This window comes from Hyla sarda, unplaced genomic scaffold (assembly GCF_029499605.1).
Source record: "Hyla sarda isolate aHylSar1 unplaced genomic scaffold, aHylSar1.hap1 scaffold_1321, whole genome shotgun sequence".
In the NCBI taxonomy this organism is placed as follows: Eukaryota; Metazoa; Chordata; class Amphibia; order Anura; family Hylidae; genus Hyla; species Hyla sarda.
Window position 1 is genome coordinate 87990 of NW_026607946.1, and position 12071 is coordinate 100060.

The 12071-nt window shown below is 43.4% G+C and overlaps 7 pseudogenes; all 7 read left to right on the plus strand.

Annotated features, from left to right (window-relative positions):
- Window positions 1-996: 996 nt before the first annotated feature.
- Window positions 997-1260, plus strand: LOC130305608 (U2 spliceosomal RNA; annotated as a pseudogene).
- Window positions 1261-2728: 1468 nt separating this feature from the next.
- On the plus strand, window positions 2729-2992 carry LOC130305609 (U2 spliceosomal RNA; annotated as a pseudogene).
- A 1458-nt stretch (window positions 2993-4450) lies between these two features.
- LOC130305611 (U2 spliceosomal RNA) lies at window positions 4451-4714 on the plus strand (annotated as a pseudogene).
- A 1481-nt stretch (window positions 4715-6195) lies between these two features.
- Window positions 6196-6459, plus strand: LOC130305613 (U2 spliceosomal RNA; annotated as a pseudogene).
- Window positions 6460-7932: 1473 nt separating this feature from the next.
- LOC130305561 (U2 spliceosomal RNA) lies at window positions 7933-8196 on the plus strand (annotated as a pseudogene).
- A 1490-nt stretch (window positions 8197-9686) lies between these two features.
- Window positions 9687-9950, plus strand: LOC130305563 (U2 spliceosomal RNA; annotated as a pseudogene).
- Window positions 9951-11422: 1472 nt separating this feature from the next.
- LOC130305612 (U2 spliceosomal RNA) lies at window positions 11423-11686 on the plus strand (annotated as a pseudogene).
- Window positions 11687-12071: the final 385 nt, after the last annotated feature.

Consider the following 12071-nt stretch of genomic DNA (forward strand, 5'->3'; position numbering starts at 1 on the left):
ACAGGGTCTGAAGAAGAAGAAGAAGAAGAAGAAGAAGAAGAAGACGGAAAAAAATATATATAAAAAGAAAAAGAGAGAGAGAGAGAGAGAGAGACTGACTTAGTGAGCGAGTGAGTGAGAGAGTGAGAGTGAGTGAGAGTGAATGAGTGAGTGATTGAGTGAGTGAGTGAGTGAGTGAGAACAAATGAGTTAAAGCAAGTGAGTGAGAGAGATCGAATGAATGAAAGTCTGAATGACAGAAAGAAAAAAGGATGAAGAAAGAAGCATGAAGAAAAAAAAATGTATATGGAGTTGCTGACATGAGTGCAATCTACAAAGCCGTTGAGGCTGATCCTCATGGGAGGATTATTGCACCAGGACCCTTAGCACTTTTAAAATGCCATTCAATGCCACGGGCTAGATGTAAACTGCAGATGACCATGTTGTGGTAGTTACCATGGATACCCAAGTGATGTGTGAGCTAACACATAGGCCCAACAGATTCCAAGAAGGCCAGAATCACCAGCGGCACCACCATCGATTGTCAGGTCACCCGGATTCAGCAAATACCAGAGTCCAAAATGATGCAGGTTTATACTGTTAATTTTCAGTTTATCGTTACAGTTGGTGTTATTCCATGTCGGAAGGGACGCAGCTACAGCCAGTGGGGTAACTAGAGACAGGCAGGCAGCTATGTGCAACAAAGGTAGGCGTGTTGTTTTCATATGCAGATCTGAAATATTGTCTTATATGCAAGAGGAGGAGTGATGGGGGTTCAGGCAAAAGCCAGGCTATGGATTGCATTGCTAAATGCTCCATCAGAGTGCAATGGTCGCCTGTCCTTTTTTTAAGTGATGATGTGGGTTTAGCCTGTGCTGTATGTATGTATGGGTGGCTGACTGCCACCCACCCAGAGAGTGTATGGGAGGCTGGTTGGCTGCCAGCCTTCCTTCCATTCCTATGAGTAATGTGAGTGCTCATGAAGGGGACATGGTTGGGTCCACCCCTTTCCCGGTTATCCCCTCTAGGCCTTTTGGCTTAGATCAAGTGTAAAAAAAGAAAGGATCTTGCGACAGATCGCATCCTGAGGCACGTTTTTTTTTGTGTGAATACTTGCACTTGGGTGACTTGTGAGCACATACTGATACATACGTTCCCTATCTGGGGACCATAAATTAAATGGATTTTTGAGAAAGGGAGCTGATTTGGAAGCTTGCTTCTGTCGCCCTATGCATTGACCCGATGTGGCAGTATATTCGGGTAGTGAACAGTGCACCACCCCATTCCAGTGTTAAACAAGAAAGATTCTCATTTAATCCTCCGTGGGTGAGAATTTGAGTTTGAGAATTGGAGACCAAAATGATGAGTTGCACTGACTGGTTTATGAACGTCTATTCATTTAGCGTTTTAATGACCATGTTTGCACACTGATTGGTGTAAAAAAATTAAATAAAACTAAATAATAATAATCTAGCACACCTGTGCAGGTTTGACATGACATGACAGGTAGCTGTCTTGTGGGTGGTGCTGAATCCTGTTAAATGACGTGAGGGTCTCATGCCTATACACAAGGGTGTGTCATTGCTGTTGCTTGACCATGCATTGGTATCTGTGGTCAGTGAATGATAAAAACAAAATTTACCATCCATTGATGGATGGGAAATCCGCCATGAGGCATTTGTTTTTAGAAACTGCTGCTCACAACCAATGTTGCAATGGAGTGTCTCCATCTGCTGGTGGTATTGGAAAGGCATTAGTGCTATGACAGGGTCTGAAGAAGAAGAAGAAGAAGAAGAAGACGGAAAAAAATATATATAAAAAGAAAAAGAGAGAGAGAGAGAGAGAGACTGACTTAGTGAGCGAGTGAGTGAGAGAGTGAGAGTGAGTGAGAGTGAATGAGTGAGTGAGTGATTGAGTGAGTGAGTGAGTGAGAACAAATGAGTTAAAGCAAGTGAGTGAGAGAGATCGAATGAATGAAAGTCTGAATGACAGAAAGAAAAAAGGATGAAGAAAGAAGCATGAAGAAAAAAAAATGTATATGGAGTTGCTGACATGAGTGCAATCTACAAAGCCGTTGAGGCTGATCCTCATGGGAGGATTATTGCACCAGGACCCTTAGCACTTTTAAAATGCCATTCAATGCCACGGGCTAGATGTAAACTGCAGATGACCATGTTGTGGTAGTTACCATGGATACCCAAGTGATGTGTGAGCTAACACATAGGCCCAACAGATTCCAAGAAGGCCAGAATCACCAGCGGCACCACCATCGATTGTCAGGTCACCCGGATTCAGCAAATACCAGAGTCCAAAATGATGCAGGTTTATACTGTTAATTTTCAGTTTATCGTTACAGTTGGTGTTATTCCATGTCGGAAGGGACGCAGCTACAGCCAGTGGGGTAACTAGAGACAGGCAGGCAGCTATGTGCAACAAAGGTAGGCGTGTTGTTTTCATATGCAGATCTGAAATATTGTCTTATATGCAAGAGGAGGAGTGATGGGGGTTCAGGCAAAAGCCAGGCTATGGATTGCATTGCTAAATGCTCCATCAGAGTGCAATGGTCGCCTGTCCTTTTTTTAAGTGATGATGTGGGTTTAGCCTGTGCTGTATGTATGTATGGGTGGCTGACTGCCACCCACCCAGAGAGTGTATGGGAGGCTGGTTGGCTGCCAGCCTTCCTTCCATTCCTATGAGTAATGTGAGTGCTCATGAAGGGGACATGGTTGGGTCCACCCCTTTCCCGGTTATCCCCTCTAGGCCTTTTGGCTTAGATCAAGTGTAAAAAAAGAAAGGATCTTGCGACAGATCGCATCCTGAGGCACGTTTTTTTTTGTGTGAATACTTGCACTTGGGTGACTTGTGAGCACATACTGATACATACGTTCCCTATCTGGGGACCATAAATTAAATGGATTTTTGAGAAAGGGAGCTGATTTGGAAGCTTGCTTCTGTCGCCCTATGCATTGACCCGATGTGGCAGTATATTCGGGTAGTGAACAGTGCACCACCCCATTCCAGTGTTAAACAAGAAAGATTCTCATTTAATCCTCCGTGGGTGAGAATTTGAGTTTGAGAATTGGAGACCAAAATGATGAGTTGCACTGACTGGTTTATGAACGTCTATTCATTTAGCGTTTTAATGACCATGTTTGCACACTGATTGGTGTAAAAAAATAAAATAAAACTAAATAATAATAATCTAGCACACCTGTGCAGGTTTGACATGACATGACAGGTAGCTGTCTTGTGGGTGGTGCTGAATCCTGTTAAATGACGTGAGGGTCTCATGCCTATACACAAGGGTGTGTCATTGCTGTTGCTTGACCATGCATTGGTATCTGTGGTCAGTGAATGATAAAAACAAAATTTACCATCCATTGATGGATGGGAAATCCGCCATGAGGCATTTGTTTTTAGAAACTGCTGCTCACAACCAATGTTGCAATGGAGTGTCTCCATCTGCTGGTGGTATTGGAAAGGCATTAGTGCTATGACAGGGTCTGAAGAAGAAGAAGAAGAAGACGGAAAAAAATATATATAAAAAGAAAAAGAGAGAGAGAGAGAGACTGACTTAGTGAGCGAGTGAGTGAGAGAGTGAGAGTGAGTGAGAGTGAATGAGTGAGTGAGTGATTGAGTGAGTGAGTGAGTGAGAACAAATGAGTTAAAGCAAGTGAGTGAGAGAGATCGAATGAATGAAAGTCTGAATGACAGAAAGAAAAAAGGATGAAGAAAGAAGCATGAAGAAAAAAAAATGTATATGGAGTTGCTGACATGAGTGCAATCTACAAAGCCGTTGAGGCTGATCCTCATGGGAGGATTATTGCACCAGGACCCTTAGCACTTTTAAAATGCCATTCAATGCCACGGGCTAGATGTAAACTGCAGATGACCATGTTGTGGTAGTTACCATGGATACCCAAGTGATGTGTGAGCTAACACATAGGCCCAACAGATTCCAAGAAGGCCAGAATCACCAGCGGCACCACCATCGATTGTCAGGTCACCCGGATTCAGCAAATACCAGAGTCCAAAATGATGCAGGTTTATACTGTTAATTTTCAGTTTATCGTTACAGTTGGTGTTATTCCATGTCGGAAGGGACGCAGCTACAGCCAGTGGGGTAACTAGAGACAGGCAGGCAGCTATGTGCAACAAAGGTAGGCGTGTTGTTTTCATATGCAGATCTGAAATATTGTCTTATATGCAAGAGGAGGAGTGATGGGGGTTCAGGCAAAAGCCAGGCTATGGATTGCATTGCTAAATGCTCCATCAGAGTGCAATGGTCGCCTGTCCTTTTTTTAAGTGATGATGTGGGTTTAGCCTGTGCTGTATGTATGTATGGGTGGCTGACTGCCACCCACCCAGAGAGTGTATGGGAGGCTGGTTGGCTGCCAGCCTTCCTTCCATTCCTATGAGTAATGTGAGTGCTCATGAAGGGGACATGGTTGGGTCCACCCCTTTCCCGGTTATCCCCTCTAGGCCTTTTGGCTTAGATCAAGTGTAAAAAAAGAAAGGATCTTGCGACAGATCGCATCCTGAGGCACGTTTTTTTTTGTGTGAATACTTGCACTTGGGTGACTTGTGAGCACATACTGATACATACGTTCCCTATCTGGGGACCATAAATTAAATGGATTTTTGAGAAAGGGAGCTGATTTGGAAGCTTGCTTCTGTCGCCCTATGCATTGACCCGATGTGGCAGTATATTCGGGTAGTGAACAGTGCACCACCCCATTCCAGTGTTAAACAAGAAAGATTCTCATTTAATCCTCCGTGGGTGAGAATTTGAGTTTGAGAATTGGAGACCAAAATGATGAGTTGCACTGACTGGTTTATGAACGTCTATTCATTTAGCGTTTTAATGACCATGTTTGCACACTGATTGGTGTAAAAAAATAAAATAAAACTAAATAATAATAATCTAGCACACCTGTGCAGGTTTGACATGACATGACAGGTAGCTGTCTTGTGGGTGGTGCTGAATCCTGTTAAATGACGTGAGGGTCTCATGCCTATACACAAGGGTGTGTCATTGCTGTTGCTTGACCATGCATTGGTATCTGTGGTCAGTGAATGATAAAAACAAAATTTACCATCCATTGATGGATGGGAAATCCGCCATGAGGCATTTGTTTTTAGAAACTGCTGCTCACAACCAATGTTGCAATGGAGTGTCTCCATCTGCTGGTGGTATTGGAAAGGCATTAGTGCTATGACAGGGTCTGAAGAAGAAGAAGAAGAAGAAGAAGAAGAAGAAGACGGAAAAAAATATATATAAAAAGAAAAAGAAAGAGAGAGAGAGAGAGACTGACTTAGTGAGCGAGTGAGTGAGAGAGTGAGAGTGAGTGAGAGTGAATGAGTGAGTGAGTGATTGAGTGAGTGAGTGAGTGAGTGAGAACAAATGAGTTAAAGCAAGTGAGTGAGAGAGATCGAATGAATGAAAGTCTGAATGACAGAAAGAAAAAAGGATGAAGAAAGAAGCATGAAGAAAAAAAAATGTATATGGAGTTGCTGACATGAGTGCAATCTACAAAGCCGTTGAGGCTGATCCTCATGGGAGGATTATTGCACCAGGACCCTTAGCACTTTTAAAATGCCATTCAATGCCACGGGCTAGATGTAAACTGCAGATGACCATGTTGTGGTAGTTACCATGGATACCCAAGTGATGTGTGAGCTAACACATAGGCCCAACAGATTCCAAGAAGGCCAGAATCACCAGCGGCACCACCATCGATTGTCAGGTCACCCGGATTCAGCAAATACCAGAGTCCAAAATGATGCAGGTTTATACTGTTAATTTTCAGTTTATCGTTACAGTTGTTGTTATTCCATGTCGGAAGGGACGCAGCTACAGCCAGTGGGGTAACTAGAGACAGGCAGGCAGCTATGTGCAACAAAGGTAGGCGTGTTGTTTTCATATGCAGATCTGAAATATTGTCTTATATGCAAGAGGAGGAGTGATGGGGGTTCAGGCAAAAGCCAGGCTATGGATTGCATTGCTAAATGCTCCATCAGAGTGCAATGGTCGCCTGTCCTTTTTTTAAGTGATGATGTGGGTTTAGCCTGTGCTGTATGTATGTATGGGTGGCTGACTGCCACCCACCCAGAGAGTGTATGGGAGGCTGGTTGGCTGCCAGCCTTCCTTCCATTCCTATGAGTAATGTGAGTGCTCATGAAGGGGACATGGTTGGGTCCACCCCTTTCCCGGTTATCCCCTCTAGGCCTTTTGGCTTAGATCAAGTGTAAAAAAAGAAAGGATCTTGCGACAGACCGCATCCTGAGGCACGTTTTTTTTTGTGTGAATACTTGCACTTGGGTGACTTGTGAGCACATACTGATACATACGTTCCCTATCTGGGGACCATAAATTAAATGGATTTTTGAGAAAGGGAGCTGATTTGGAAGCTTGCTTCTGTCGCCCTATGCATTGACCCGATGTGGCAGTATATTCGGGTAGTGAACAGTGCACCACCCCATTCCAGTGTTAAACAAGAAAGATTCTCATTTAATCCTCCGTGGGTGAGAATTTGAGTTTGAGAATTGGAGACCAAAATGATGAGTTGCACTGACTGGTTTATGAACGTCTATTCATTTAGCGTTTTAATGACCATGTTTGCACACTGATTGGTGTAAAAAAATAAAATAAAACTAAATAATAATAATCTAGCACACCTGTGCAGGTTTGACATGACATGACAGGTAGCTGTCTTGTGGGTGGTGCTGAATCCTGTTAAATGACGTGAGGGTCTCATGCCTATACACAAGGGTGTGTCATTGCTGTTGCTTGACCATGCATTGGTATCTGTGGTCAGTGAATGATAAAAACAAAATTTACCATCCATTGATGGATGGGAAATCCGCCATGAGGCATTTGTTTTTAGAAACTGCTGCTCACAACCAATGTTGCAATGGAGTGTCTCCATCTGCTGGTGGTATTGGAAAGGCATTAGTGCTATGACAGGGTCTGAAGAAGAAGAAGAAGAAGAAGAAGAAGAAGAAGACGGAAAAAAATATATATAAAAAGAAAAAGAGAGAGAGAGAGAGAGAGACTGACTTAGTGAGCGAGTGAGTGAGAGAGTGAGAGTGAGTGAGAGTGAATGAGTGAGTGAGTGATTGAGTGAGTGAGTGAGGACAAATGAGTTAAAGCAAGTGAGTGAGAGAGATCGAATGAATGAAAGTCTGAATGACAGAAAGAAAAAAGGATGAAGAAAGAAGCATGAAGAAAAAAAAATGTATATGGAGTTGCTGACATGAGTGCAATCTACAAAGCCGTTGAGGCTGATCCTCATGGGAGGATTATTGCACCAGGACCCTTAGCACTTTTAAAATGCCATTCAATGCCACGGGCTAGATGTAAACTGCAGATGACCATGTTGTGGTAGTTACCATGGATACCCAAGTGATGTGTGAGCTAACACATAGGCCCAACAGATTCCAAGAAGGCCAGAATCACCAGCGGCACCACCATCGATTGTCAGGTCACCCGGATTCAGCAAATACCAGAGTCCAAAATGATGCAGGTTTATACTGTTAATTTTCAGTTTATCGTTACAGTTGGTGTTATTCCATGTCGGAAGGGACGCAGCTACAGCCAGTGGGGTAACTAGAGACAGGCAGGCAGCTATGTGCAACAAAGGTAGGCGTGTTGTTTTCATATGCAGATCTGAAATATTGTCTTATATGCAAGAGGAGGAGTGATGGGGGTTCAGGCAAAAGCCAGGCTATGGATTGCATTGCTAAATGCTCCATCAGAGTGCAATGGTCGCCTGTCCTTTTTTTAAGTGATGATGTGGGTTTAGCCTGTGCTGTATGTATGTATGGGTGGCTGACTGCCACCCACCCAGAGAGTGTATGGGAGGCTGGTTGGCTGCCAGCCTTCCTTCCATTCCTATGAGTAATGTGAGTGCTCATGAAGGGGACATGGTTGGGTCCACCCCTTTCCCGGTTATCCCCTCTAGGCCTTTTGGCTTAGATCAAGTGTAAAAAAAGAAAGGATCTTGCGACAGATCGCATCCTGAGGCACGTTTTTTTTTGTGTGAATACTTGCACTTGGGTGACTTGTGAGCACATACTGATACATACGTTCCCTATCTGGGGACCATAAATTAAATGGATTTTTGAGAAAGGGAGCTGATTTGGAAGCTTGCTTCTGTCACCCTATGCATTGACCCGATGTGGCAGTATATTCGGGTAGTGAACAGTGCACCACCCCATTCCAGTGTTAAACAAGAAAGATTCTCATTTAATCCTCCGTGGGTGAGAATTTGAGTTTGAGAATTGGAGACCAAAATGATGAGTTGCACTGACTGGTTTATGAACGTCTATTCATTTAGCGTTTTAATGACCATGTTTGCACACTGATTGGTGTAAAAAAATAAAATAAAACTAAATAATAATAATCTAGCACACCTGTGCAGGTTTGACATGACATGACAGGTAGCTGTCTTGTGGGTGGTGCTGAATCCTGTTAAATGACGTGAGGGTCTCATGCCTATACACAAGGGTGTGTCATTGCTGTTGCTTGACCATGCATTGGTATCTGTGGTCAGTGAATGATAAAAACAAAATTTACCATCCATTGATGGATGGGAAATCCGCCATGAGGCATTTGTTTTTAGAAACTGCTGCTCACAACCAATGTTGCAATGGAGTGTCTCCATCTGCTGGTGGTATTGGAAAGGCATTAGTGCTATGACAGGGTCTGAAGAAGAAGAAGAAGAAGAAGAAGAAGAAGAAGAAGAAGAAGACGGAAAAAAATATATATAAAAAGAAAAAGAGAGAGAGAGAGAGAGAGACTGACTTAGTGAGCGAGTGAGTGAGAGAGTGAGAGTGAGTGAGAGTGAATGAGTGAGTGAGTGATTGAGTGAGTGAGTGAGTGAGTGAGAACAAATGAGTTAAAGCAAGTGAGTGAGAGAGATCGAATGAATGAAAGTCTGAATGACAGAAAGAAAAAAGGATGAAGAAAGAAGCATGAAGAAAAAAAAATGTATATGGAGTTGCTGACATGAGTGCAATCTACAAAGCCGTTGAGGCTGATCCTCATGGGAGGATTATTGCACCAGGACCCTTAGCACTTTTAAAATGCCATTCAATGCCACGGGCTAGATGTAAACTGCAGATGACCATGTTGTGGTAGTTACCATGGATACCCAAGTGATGTGTGAGCTAACACATAGGCCCAACAGATTCCAAGAAGGCCAGAATCACCAGCGGCACCACCATCGATTGTCAGGTCACCCGGATTCAGCAAATACCAGAGTCCAAAATGATGCAGGTTTATACTGTTAATTTTCAGTTTATCGTTACAGTTGGTGTTATTCCATGTCGGAAGGGACGCAGCTACAGCCAGTGGGGTAACTAGAGACAGGCAGGCAGCTATGTGCAACAAAGGTAGGCGTGTTGTTTTCATATGCAGATCTGAAATATTGTCTTATATGCAAGAGGAGGAGTGATGGGGGTTCAGGCAAAAGCCAGGCTATGGATTGCATTGCTAAATGCTCCATCAGAGTGCAATGGTCGCCTGTCCTTTTTTTAAGTGATGATGTGGGTTTAGCCTGTGCTGTATGTATGTATGGGTGGCTGACTGCCACCCACCCAGAGAGTGTATGGGAGGCTGGTTGGCTGCCAGCCTTCCTTCCATTCCTATGAGTAATGTGAGTGCTCATGAAGGGGACATGGTTGGGTCCACCCCTTTCCCGGTTATCCCCTCTAGGCCTTTTGGCTTAGATCAAGTGTAAAAAAAGAAAGGATCTTGCGACAGATCGCATCCTGAGGCACGTTTTTTTTTGTGTGAATACTTGCACTTGGGTGACTTGTGAGCACATACTGATACATACGTTCCCTATCTGGGGACCATAAATTAAATGGATTTTTGAGAAAGGGAGCTGATTTGGAAGCTTGCTTCTGTCACCCTATGCATTGACCCGATGTGGCAGTATATTCGGGTAGTGAACAGTGCACCACCCCATTCCAGTGTTAAACAAGAAAGATTCTCATTTAATCCTCCGTGGGTGAGAATTTGAGTTTGAGAATTGGAGACCAAAATGATGAGTTGCACTGACTGGTTTATGAACGTCTATTCATTTAGCGTTTTAATGACCATGTTTGCACACTGATTGGTGTAAAAAAATAAAATAAAACTAAATAATAATAATCTAGCACACCTGTGCAGGTTTGACATGACATGACAGGTAGCTGTCTTGTGGGTGGTGCTGAATCCTGTTAAATGACGTGAGGGTCTCATGCCTATACACAAGGGTGTGTCATTGCTGTTGCTTGACCATGCATTGGTATCTGTGGTCAGTGAATGATAAAAACAAAATTTACCATCCATTGATGGATGGGAAATCCGCCATGAGGCATTTGTTTTTAGAAACTGCTGCTCACAACCAATGTTGCAATGGAGTGTCTCCATCTGCTGGTGGTATTGGAAAGGCATTAGTGCTATGACAGGGTCTGAAGAAGAAGAAGAAGAAGAAGAAGACGGAAAAAAATATATATAAAAAGAAAAAGAGAGAGAGAGAGAGAGAGACTGACTTAGTGAGCGAGTGAGTGAGAGAGTGAGAGTGAGTGAGAGTGAATGAGTGAGTGAGTGATTGAGTGAGTGAGTGAGTGAGTGAGAACAAATGAGTTAAAGCAAGTGAGTGAGAGAGATCGAATGAATGAAAGTCTGAATGACAGAAAGAAAAAAGGATGAAGAAAGAAGCATGAAGAAAAAAAAATGTATATGGAGTTGCTGACATGAGTGCAATCTACAAAGCCGTTGAGGCTGATCCTCATGGGAGGATTATTGCACCAGGACCCTTAGCACTTTTAAAATGCCATTCAATGCCACGGGCTAGATGTAAACTGCAGATGACCATGTTGTGGTAGTTACCATGGATACCCAAGTGATGTGTGAGCTAACACATAGGCCCAACAGATTCCAAGAAGGCCAGAATCACCAGCGGCACCACCATCGATTGTCAGGTCACCCGGATTCAGCAAATACCAGAGTCCAAAATGATGCAGGTTTATACTGTTAATTTTCAGTTTATCGTTACAGTTGGTGTTATTCCATGTCGGAAGGGACGCAGCTACAGCCAGTGGGGTAACTAGAGACAGGCAGGCAGCTATGTGCAACAAAGGTAGGCGTGTTGTTTTCATATGCAGATCTGAAATATTGTCTTATATGCAAGAGGAGGAGTGATGGGGGTTCAGGCAAAAGCCAGGCTATGGATTGCATTGCTAAATGCTCCATCAGAGTGCAATGGTCGCCTGTCCTTTTTTTAAGTGATGATGTGGGTTTAGCCTGTGCTGTATGTATGTATGGGTGGCTGACTGCCACCCACCCAGAGAGTGTATGGGAGGCTGGTTGGCTGCCAGCCTTCCTTCCATTCCTATGAGTAATGTGAGTGCTCATGAAGGGGACATGGTTGGGTCCACCCCTTTCCCGGTTATCCCCTCTAGGCCTTTTGGCTTAGATCAAGTGTAAAAAAAGAAAGGATCTTGCGACAGATCGCATCCTGAGGCACGTTTTTTTTTGTGTGAATACTTGCACTTGGGTGACTTGTGAGCACATACTGATACATACGTTCCCTATCTGGGGACCATAAATTAAATGGATTTTTGAGAAAGGGAGCTGATTTGGAAGCTTGCTTCTGTCGCCCTATGCATTGACCCGATGTGGCAGTATATTCGGGTAGTGAACAGTGCACCACCCCATTCCAGTGTTAAACAAGAAAGATTCTCATTTAATCCGCCGTGGGTGAGAATTTGAGTTTGAGAATTGGAGACCAAAATGATGAGTTGCACTGACTGGTTTATGAACGTCTATTCATTTAGCGTTTTAATGACCATGTTTGCACACTGATTGGTGTAAAAAAATAAAATAAAACTAAATAATAATAATCTAGCACACCTGTGCAGGTTTGACATGACATGACAGGTAGCTGTCTTGTGGGTGGTGCTGAATCCTGTTAAATGACGTGAGGGTCTCATGCCTATACACAAGGGTGTGTCATTGCTGTTGCTTGACCATGCATTGGTATCTGTGGTCAGTGAATGATAAAAACAAAATTTACCATCCATTGATGGATGGGAAATCC